This window comes from Vombatus ursinus, unplaced genomic scaffold (assembly GCF_900497805.2).
Source record: "Vombatus ursinus unplaced genomic scaffold, bare-nosed wombat genome assembly UNPS02014872.1, whole genome shotgun sequence".
NCBI classification, from domain to species: Eukaryota; Metazoa; Chordata; class Mammalia; order Diprotodontia; family Vombatidae; genus Vombatus; species Vombatus ursinus.
This window is the reverse complement of record NW_020954650.1, coordinates 8,231,830-8,242,041: the sequence shown is the minus strand read 5'-3', so window position 1 is coordinate 8,242,041 and position 10,212 is coordinate 8,231,830.

Sequence of the window (10,212 nt, the reverse complement as noted above, 5' to 3'; positions counted from 1 at the left end):
GAAGGAAGGAAGGAAGGAAGGAAGGCTTAGCACTTAGCACAATGCCTGACACATAGTAGACACTATATAAATATATATTCCCTCTTCTTCAGCTTCTCAAAGCTCACCACCAACATAAGAACCCTCAGGGTGCCAGATCCATTCACCTTCACCTGACACCCGTACTTGCCTTCTAGGTGGTAGACTCCTCAGGTAGCTATAGAGGCTTAAGAGGCTTAGGAAACTCTACAAATACAAGCTGCAGAACAAATGCCAACCTCAGTTGGTAGAAAAGTCTCCTCATCCAGGATTTCCTGTATCAATAACATTTCAGGCCCCATTTTTATTCCCATAAATAGATAGCTAAGAGAGAGAGAGAGGAGAGAGAAATGTATATATAAGTATGTACACATCAGGTATATATACATATTTGTGTGTACATATATATCCACATATATACGTATACCCAGAGAGTGTTTAAGTAATGTATGTATTTATATTCATTTATTACTATACTATGTATTATGCACATTATAATATTTATTTTAAATAGAAATTGTAAAGGTTGAGACAAAGGTGAAATAATATTTTAAATAAATTTTAACAGTATATTTTTATTTGCTTGCTGAAATTATTACTAAAATTTATTAATACTCTTTTTAGTCAGAGTAAAGTGACTGAATTTGCTTCATTATACTTGAAAATCTTGGTTTAAGACAAGTCAGTGAACCTCTCTGAGTCTCCATTTCCTTATTTGTAAAATGGACATAATAGTATTTATAAAACCCACATCACAGGATAGTTGTGGAAATAAAACATGATAAAGTATAGAAAATGTTTTGCAAGCCATAAGGTGTGCTATAAATGCCATCTATTATTGTTATTATTATTTGGCCAAATACTTACCTAAACTATGAGATTAAACTTATAAAAATTTCTCAATCAGAGTGATGACAGTTAAAATTACTAGTTTCCCAAGGCTACTGCTGTTTCTTATTTTTGCTTCTCTAAAACAACGAATGGCATGCATAAATTAAACCTAAATTACATCACAACCAATAATTAGACAAGAAAGTATGGAGCTGGTAGCTTCTGTCTTAGAACTTAGCATTTTCTCTTTCTTTCAGAAATTACCTTATATTTAGACTGACCTCTTGTTCTGTTCTAGGAGCACAGCAGGGGGTAACTGCGGGCTACATAGAATAATCCGCATATTAGAAATGCAAACACCTAGGCCTGTCACTTCTAGAACACATGACTGAACTCACTCTGTAGATTGCATGGATTTACAACTAATGTTTCCTTATCTTTTCTTTTTATAGAGGTGACCTGAGATGTGTCTGAAAGAGTAATGTGAAATATGTAGGCTAAGGAGTTCTCAGTGACACTTCAAGTTACACTTTCTACATATGTATTCAATTTAAAGTTTATAAGAGCATTCCTGTAAATTTGGTACTGTAAAATTGGACAAAAACAAGAAAGCAAGAAGTGAGAGGTGATACTAAGACCACAAGAAGACCAATATAAACAACAATATAAACAATATAACTCTAGGAAAAGGTTCCAAGTTGTCCACACACCGTTCTTTACTTTTGAAGGAGTAACGTGGTGGCAGCTAGGTGGCGCAGTGGATAGAGCACCAGCCCTGCAGTCAGGAGGACCTTTGTCCAAATTCGGCCTCAGACCAAACACTTGTCACTTACTAGCTGTGTGACCCTGGGCAAGTCACTTAACCCTAATTACCTAAAAATAAATAAAGGAATAATGTGTAGCTCTAATTATAATGAGCAGGCACAGCCTTAGAGATGATTTGAGAAAACGAGCATCCCTCCCTTCTTTACAGGGGTGGATAGTTATGGGTATTCACAATTGTATACAGTGTCTGGCATTTTTGATATATTGTTGTTGTTTTTTTCTGAACTGCCTTTTCTTTCTTTTCTAATATTTATTACAAGAGATGACTTGATGGGGAGGTGAGAGGTAAAGGAAATATTCAAAATAAAAATGAAATTATAGAAAATATAGTTTCAAAGAGAAATGGAAAGACTTTTATGAAATGATATGGAGTGGAATAGAACAAGAACAATTTATATTTTAACATTAATATCACAAAAATTAACAATTCAGAAGGATTTAAGGACTCTAATCAACTAAATGATGCACCATGGTTTCAGAGAACCTATAAAGTAGAGTGTTGCTTACCTCATGATGGACCGATATGAAGAATAAGAAATGCATTTTTGAACATGACCAACATGGGAGTTTTGCTTGACTGCTTTTATGTGATAGAGGGATTTTATATTTCTTTCTCCCTTCCTTCTTTCCTCCCTTCTTCTCTCCCTGTTTTCCTTTATTCCTTCTTTCCTTCCTCTGTCCTTCCCTCCCTACATTCCTTCCTTCTTTCTTTTGTTCCTTCCTTTCTTCTTTCCTTCTTTTCTTCCTTCCTTCTTTCTTCCTTTCTTTCCTTTCTTCCTTCTTTCCTTTCTCCTTCCATCCATAATTTCCTTCTTTTAACGTTCCTTCTTTCCTTTAGTCCTTCCTTTCTCCTTTTCTTCCTCTCCTTCTCCCTCCCTCCCTTCCTTTTCAATGGTTTGAGGGAGGTGGGAGAAAAATGACTGATTGATAATTGATATGAAAAGTAAATATATCAGTAAAAATAAGATTTAAATTCTTTCTAAAAAGAAGCAATGTTCAAAGTATATCATCTGTTCCATATTCTACTTGTGGAGAAACAGAGTACTCACTGATTAATGAGCACACTAATGCCTGCTAGACATCTCTGCTTCAAAGGAGAGGAGAGAGAATCATGAATGGGATCAGGAGCTTCAGCGGAGGGATTTTAGAGCACAAAAAGAAAGTAAAGCTCACCTTCTGAGACTGATATAAAGATTTGGAGGATCATTAAAAAAGACAGTAAGTTAGGGACAACAGCTATGTGGACTGAAATGTAGAGCCTATCAAGGATGAATGAAGGCATTGCTGTGCAGTTATGATGATGTAGTTACACTTAGATAACATGAAATAATATTTGCATTTCCTTTCCAAAAATAATTTTTGCTTGGCTTCCTGGGAAATACATCATGCTGGGCCTAAGAAGGACACAAAGATAGAATTAGTGGGAAAAGCATGAGCACAGGATTCTGAGTCAGAAAACCTGGGCTCAAATCCCTGAGTCTGCTGCTTACTAACAGTGTGACTGAGGGTGAAACCCTTTGCCTCTCTGGGTTTTGGTCTTCTCATCTGTGGAACTAAGATAATATTGCCTAAAGGGCTTACTTCACAGGATTGTTTGGAAGTTTGAGTGAAATGATATATGTAAAGCACTTGGTACTCCTCACAGTACTAAATCAATGTCAACTATTATTGCTTTGGTTATTGTTTTCTTCATTCCTCACCCTCCTCTTTCCTTTTCCCCTTTCCTGCTTGAAGAACTATTTCTGTAGTGGCCATTGTGCTATAAGCTATGCATTTAGGTCCAGGACAGTTTCCAGCTACCAAGGTGAATCCAACATGTGGCTCTGAGTTAAGGGGTGGAAAAGTGCCCAACAACAAGGAATGCTGCTAACCAAGAAAAACAACCCAGTGTTCCAAATACAGCAGTTCTCACACCAACTCTGCTGAGGATGCTTTCCCAAGCATAAGAAGTGGAACATTGACTACAGCAGACCCTTTCTCTTCTTTCAAGGATAAAAACACATCCTGTCGCTTAGCACTATTTATACTAGCTATGGTATTGCCTGAGAGGTAGTGCGGGTTAGTGTCCAAAGAGCTTGCCTTAAAGTCAAGAAATCCTAGGTTCAAGTCCCATGTCTTACACATACTTTCTGTGTGACCCTGGGCAAGTCATTCAACTTCAAAGTTCCCAGGCAACTTTCCATGAGTATAAGTTGTATTATAGGTACTGACATGTATTGAAAGAGGAAATACAATCATTAGGAATTCTCCAGGCCAATGAAATCAAAGGTCCGTTCACATCCCATCCAATGGTGTGGCTTGACCCAGCCTCCACCACTGAAGGCCTCAAATAGTGTGTATATACTCATGGTGTGTATATAAGGTGTCCCCTTCCCAACTAAAGTGCTAATGAACTGGGCCAATATCCAAGATCTTCTACCACCCAGAATCAGCAAGAAAGGTGAAGTGAAACACTGGAACGGGCCTGCTGGCTTCTACCCCTCTAGTTTGTTAGAGTGTGTGCTCCATGGAGGAGACCTATCACCTGAAGAAAAAGCTTCCTCGTTACTTCATCCAGGAAGATGATCTGGTGGGAAGAAATCATAGACTCACAGGATAAGAGAATCTGAGAACCGGAAGAGACTAAAGGGTATTGGAGAACTCTGGAGTTGGAGTGGAATATAACACACCTGGCTTCTAGACAGGGGAGAGCCAAAGTAATCAGTGTTATACTTATATAGCTGCCACTCAGGCACAGGCCCCCATCACCTCATGTCTATACTCTTTCTATAGCCTCAGGGTTGGTCTCTCTCCCTCAAGGCTTTCCTTATTCCAATTCATCCTCCACTAAACTAACAAAGTGATCTTCCTAAAATGTAGTCTGATCATGTCACTCTTATACTCAATAAACTCCATTTGCTCCCCTTTACCTCCAGAATTGATTATAAAATCCTCTTTGGGGCCTTTAAAGCCCTGCACCCTTTCCTTTCCAGTCTTATGCATCGCTCCCTTTAGCATACTCTACTATCCAGCAATTTGAGTCTTCTCGTTTGTGCATTTTACAGTCTGTCCTTCGTACTTGGTATGTTCTCCTCACATAGGCTTCCTGGATCCATTTCAAAACTCAATTCAAATCCTACCTTCTGCAAGAAGCCTTTCCCAGTACCATTCCCACCACCATTCCCACCACCTGCCCCCACTCACATGTATTTTTCCTCTGATATAACCTCTCATTTATACTATATATATCTCGTATGTACATTCATGCTAATATGTTATCTCCCCCACTAGAAGATGAGTTTTTTGAGGGCCGAAATCATGTTTTTGCCTTTCTTCATATCTCAGTGCTTAGCACAGTGTTTGATACATAGTAAGCACTTAATAAATGCTTGTTGAGCATAATAATGATAATGAAAAGATGACGGATGAGATCAAGTATATATGTGAAGGGTTGATTTTGGCAAAGGAAAGTTTGAAATATCTTCCATGAGGAGTAAGATAGGGAATCAATACTCCTCATGGAAGACATTCCAAACTTTCCATCCTTTCCCCAAGCCTCTCACACCTCCTCCTACCTCTTCTCTCTTAGCTGAGGATCTTGCCTCTTATTTTACTACTATGCAGCCTACTACATAGGCTACTTTATGTAAGCTCATACTTCTTCCATTATCTCCATCTTCACTGTCCTCCTTTCCCCAGTCTGATAAAGAGTTGCTTTCCTTTACCAAAATCAACTCTTCACAAAATCAAAATGATTTTGTGTAGGGTTGTGTAGAGTTGTAATGGCTCACTATTGGGGTGAAATTAGAGGGGAAAAGTGAGATCAGAGCAGGGACAGGAGGTCTTTGTACAAATAATAGGTTGAGGATGCATAAGGTATGGGGAAAAGTGGAATTAAAGGGAGTTGTGATCAAAAGTTCCTAATTAGGAAAGTGGGAACACTTTTCAGTAATGGTGAGACCTAGTGTGTAACCATCCTAATGTGTGGTTGAGGTGGACTGAAGGAGTAGGTCATGGTAGATCATGATGAATTGGGAAGTTAAGGTATTTCAGGTAACTTCTATATGAATATTAAAGTCCCCCAGTATAAGGACAGGAACTGGGGAGGAAGGAATATGGTGAGTCCGATGCTGAACTCCTTAAGAAAGGAAGGAGAAGGATCTGGGAATCTTTTATATAGCCACCATAATTTGGTTAGGCAGAAATTTTTGACTGAATGGATATTAAAAGAGAAAAGATTAGTAAATGATGGATGTAAAGGAAGATCCTAGAAGTGACAAGGGGAGGAAGGAGTATTCTGACTCTTCCTCCAAGACCAATCGATATGGGTATTGGGGGGGAGAGTAGTTAGAGAAGGTACAACTAGGGCTCATTAGGATGACCAAGAAAGCAGTGTCATCAGTAGAAGTCAGATTTCATTGAGGGCTAATAGAGAGAAAGACTGTGGGACAAAGTAGTCCAGTATGAAGAAGAATTAATTTACTACAGACTGAAAATTCTAAAAGTCACAGTAAACAGGGTGGCAGGATTAGAATGGAGGGGTTTAGGGTGGAATGGAAGATGGGGATTGGGAGTCGGTCATTCCTATAAGGTCGATTAAAATAGATAAAAGGATCAGAAACAGGGTGACTTACAAAGATAGTGGTGGGTAGCCCAGAGCCATTAGGATAGTAGTCTCCAAGGGGTGTCAAGGAGGGTACAAGGCTAGCTTGGGTCAACCCAAACATATAGGCTGAATTTGCTGACTATACTGCCTTTACCCAATTCATTAATGGAAAATGTTAAATAGCACAGGGGAAAAGGGTTCCTCCACTGGAGACCTCCTTCCATATTGATATTTAATCATAAAAACTAGTTTTTAAGTCAGTGTGATATAGTGGATAGTGGATTGGGATTTGGAGTCATGAAGACTTGGCTGTGAATACTGCTTCAGGCACTTGCTAGCTATATGATCCTGGCAAGTCACCTAATGTCTCTAAGCCTGTTTTCTCATTTATAAAATAAGAAATTGGACTAAATGGTCCCTAAGCCTTTCAAGTTCTTTAAGCATTAAGATGCAAGTTTCTTGAGTATAGGGACTATTTTTCCTTTTGTCTTTGTATCTCCAGCACGTAACATAGTACACAAAAGTGCTTATTAGATTGGATTTTGGATTGTGATTTTTTTTTCACACAGTGCATTAGCTATTTCTCTAGCTTTGTATCATCTAAAATTCTGATAAGTATGCCGTCTATGTCATAATTCCAGTCATTGATAAAAATAATAAACAATACAAAGTCCAGCAGAGATACCTAGAGTGCTACACTGGAAACTTCCTTCCTAGTTGACATTGAACCATTAATAACTATTCTTTGGGTCTCATGTCCCCAACAATCTGAATGTACTTAATTGTGCTATCATCTAGCTAACTCATATCTCTATTTCTTCCATAAGAATAGCATGAGAGACTTTTCAAAAGGCTTTACTAATATCTAGTAGTAGACAAAGAGGTTTCTATTAGCCATGCTGTTAGAATGAAAGCTAGGGTGTTGTTTTATAGTTATTTTGTCAATCCTTTTCTATTGATTGATTGGTTTTGGCTGTTGCTGAAAGACAGACATAATGGTGGTGTGAATGTGGGGCAGAATGAGGAGGACAATGATTTCAGCCTAATTGCTTAGTTTTGTTCCTGCTTGGATTCATTTGCAGGTGAACCCCAAGAGGATACTGGGAGTGAAATGGGTTTTGTAACCCTATCTTGTACAAAATTCTAGTGGAGTTTCCTTGAGATAACTCTCTGAAAATGGGTTTGAGTGGAACAAGATCACCATAAAAGGAGAGATAAAAATTACAAGGAATTTATAACCTCAGGTCAGATCATTGCCTGAGAAAATTAACTTAGACTCAGCACCATACAATAAAAGAGTAAACATAGTCTTAATCTGGGGGTATTTTCTTGGTTTTTTTTTTTAATTGCTTCCTTCACTGTCAGGTTACTTATATCAGGGAGAGGTTTTCCAGTCACAAAATATTAGTCATAGTTAAAGTACTGACTGATCCTGTTCCCTATGTGTGTGTCTTGCTTATATGCCACCTAATAGCATATCATCTCTGAGTATGTGATCTTGCCTGCTGAGGGATGGGGAGGTAGTAACCTATGAGAGAGTGTATTTCATATGTAGAAGGCAGCAGTCTTCTCCTGTCACTTTATTTGCTATTGTGTTTGATAATATGGCTTCTGTTTAAATCAATAGGTCCTCTCACTGCTGAGTAAAAGTTCCACAACATTTGGGACTTGTTAGGTAGCTTTTAGGGGGTGATAATCCACAGAGTGACTCAAACTTGGGGTAGTTTTTCTACAAGGATGCATTTGAGATGGGGCACCCAAGATAAACTAACTCTAGAGCATTCTCTTGACTTACCAGTGTAGTCTAGACTTTAGTTTTAATGATTTTTTTCTATAGATAAGAATTTTTATCTTCTCTACAATTGCCATAAATAGATCATTTTCTTCAAGTTTTCTTGATTTTTTTTAAATTAACTTGGAATTTTTGTCACATATAATGTAAGATGTGGGACTAATTTCATTTTTGTCTCACTTTCACTCAATTTTCACAATTTTAATCAAACTTCTCCAATTGATTTAGAATCTTGAATTTATTAAGTATATCATGATTGTGTTTGGTGCTAGCTCTGGATTTTCTCTGCTTATACATTATTTTTTCTATTATTATCTAGTATCACATAATTCTCATAATTATTGCTTTATAATATAATTTTAATCAGGCAGTACAAATCTCTCTCCCACAGTGTTACATTTTTTTTAATAATTCCCCTTGTTTTTCTTGCCAATTTGTTCTTACAGCTCATATTTATATAGCCTAGTAGGTGCTAGGCACTGTGCTAAGAATTTTACAAATATCATCTCATTTTATCTTCACAACAACTGGGGGGAGGGGTAGGTACATTTATTATCTTTATTTTAGCATTGCAGAAACTGAAGCAAACAGAGATTAAATGACTTGCCCAAGGTCACCCAGCTAGTAAGTTTCTGAGGCCAAATTTGAAATCAGGTCTTCCTGGTTCAGAGCCCAATGTTCTATCAACTATACCACCTAGCTGCCATACAAACTTTTAAAGAATGTATTTCTATGAAGTTGAATTATAGGAATGACAACATGGTTTACTGGATAGAGTGATGGAATTCTGCAAGACCTAAGTTAAAATGTTTACTATCTAAGGACAAGTTGCCCATCTTCTCTTGGCTTCAATTTCCCCATCTTCAGAATAAGAACAGCAATACCCCTCTCTGTCTATCTCACAGGAGCAATGTGGGTTTCAAATGAGATAAAGTATGTACATCTGCCTACACATTTCAAATCACTATATAAATATTAACTCTTATCATAGGATAATGAATGAAAGGGACCTTATTTATCATCATTTTACAAATGAGAAAACTGAGATTTAGTATAGCCCATTGGTATTTCTATTAATATAGCATTGAATCTACAAAGTAATTTAGGACATATTGATATTTTGACAAGTTTATCTTGTGATTATGACTGTCAAAATTGTTTTTAAATTGTCTTATATTCTTCCAAAGATCCCTCCTTTGTTGTTTCATTGTGGCATGTGGGTTACCCCGGGTTCTTGAAGGAGCTGTCGTTCTGGAAGGTCCCAGCAAGTTGGGAAAAGTGTAATAAATAATACTTATGTCTGTCATCTGAATACCAATCTAGCTAAGTTTGGAGAGGCTTTCAATGTAATACATTTTTTTTCAGTCACAGCCTCTCTCAAAGGCAATCTATTAAAGCATGCCAATTGAGCCTGTGGGAGTGCCCACACAATCACAGATCCTTCATTGAAGTATTAGTCCTATGTGTCTCCCTCTCCCTGCTCCCAGAGAAGAAGAGGAACCCTTGGGCTCTTCCATTATCCCATTAGCACCAGTGGTACTCAAACTGCAGTGGGTAGCCCTAATATCAGAGAACAAGAATAGTCAGTGAGCACAGGAAGAAAAGTTGCTTCATTGAAAGGAGAGGGCTGTTAATGGGCAATAAAGGAGAAAAGCAAGAGCAAGAATTAGTGAGCCTTAGCTGAGGGCAGCAAAGAGAGGAATGTGAAGATATCAGCAGTGGCAGGGAAAGGGTAATAACACAGCAAAAGGGAAGAACGGGGACATATTTGGGAGTTATATGGAATACATATAAAAAATTTGCCTCAGTGTGACAAGCTACAAAACAGGCCACTTTGGAGGCAAAGCCCAGACTCTCTGGGCGGAATTGTAAAATATTACGTTGTGAGAAGAATCTTCATTTTGGGACAATAAGTGAAACTAGAGCATGCTCATGGTGGACCTTCTGGACTGGGTTCACTATGATTTGCTTGCATAAAATAGTATCCCCTTGATGCTACTTTCTTTTAATGGAAATTTTCTATTTTAGCCAGCATAGTAAAGTGATATATCAAATTACAGATGAGGAAACTAAGATTCAGTCACTCAAGTAACATGTTCCAGACACTAGGATACAGGAAGGAAGGAAGGAAGGAAGGAAGGAAGGAAGGAAGGAAGGAAGG